Source organism: Buceros rhinoceros, unplaced genomic scaffold (genome assembly GCF_000710305.1).
Source record: "Buceros rhinoceros silvestris isolate BGI_N320 unplaced genomic scaffold, ASM71030v1 scaffold36164, whole genome shotgun sequence".
Lineage (NCBI taxonomy): Eukaryota > Metazoa > Chordata > Aves > Bucerotiformes > Bucerotidae > Buceros > Buceros rhinoceros.
Window position 1 is genome coordinate 1 of NW_010408228.1, and position 314 is coordinate 314.

The window sequence follows — 314 nt, forward strand, 5'->3', positions numbered from 1 at the left end:
GCGGAATTATCGTATTTGCATGGAATAATTAATTCCTGTTTGTCCATTAACCAAAACAAGGAAGTTTCAGCTCAAACCAGGAAGTTTGGCTCAAACCGGGACATAAGCACAGTGAGAAACCTCTTGAAGGGCAGGTTGGATTCCAGTCCTGAGAAAAAACGTAGTTTGGGAATTCATGGAAAAACTGTTTCCCAGCATAGTGTCTACCCCAGCCTTTCCAGGGCGGTCTGGAGAGGTGACCTTCCAGCCTGTCTCCGTGGCAGGCAGGCGTTCAGGCAGCCGCCTCCTCTGGCTGTGGCGTCCGCCTTGCCCCG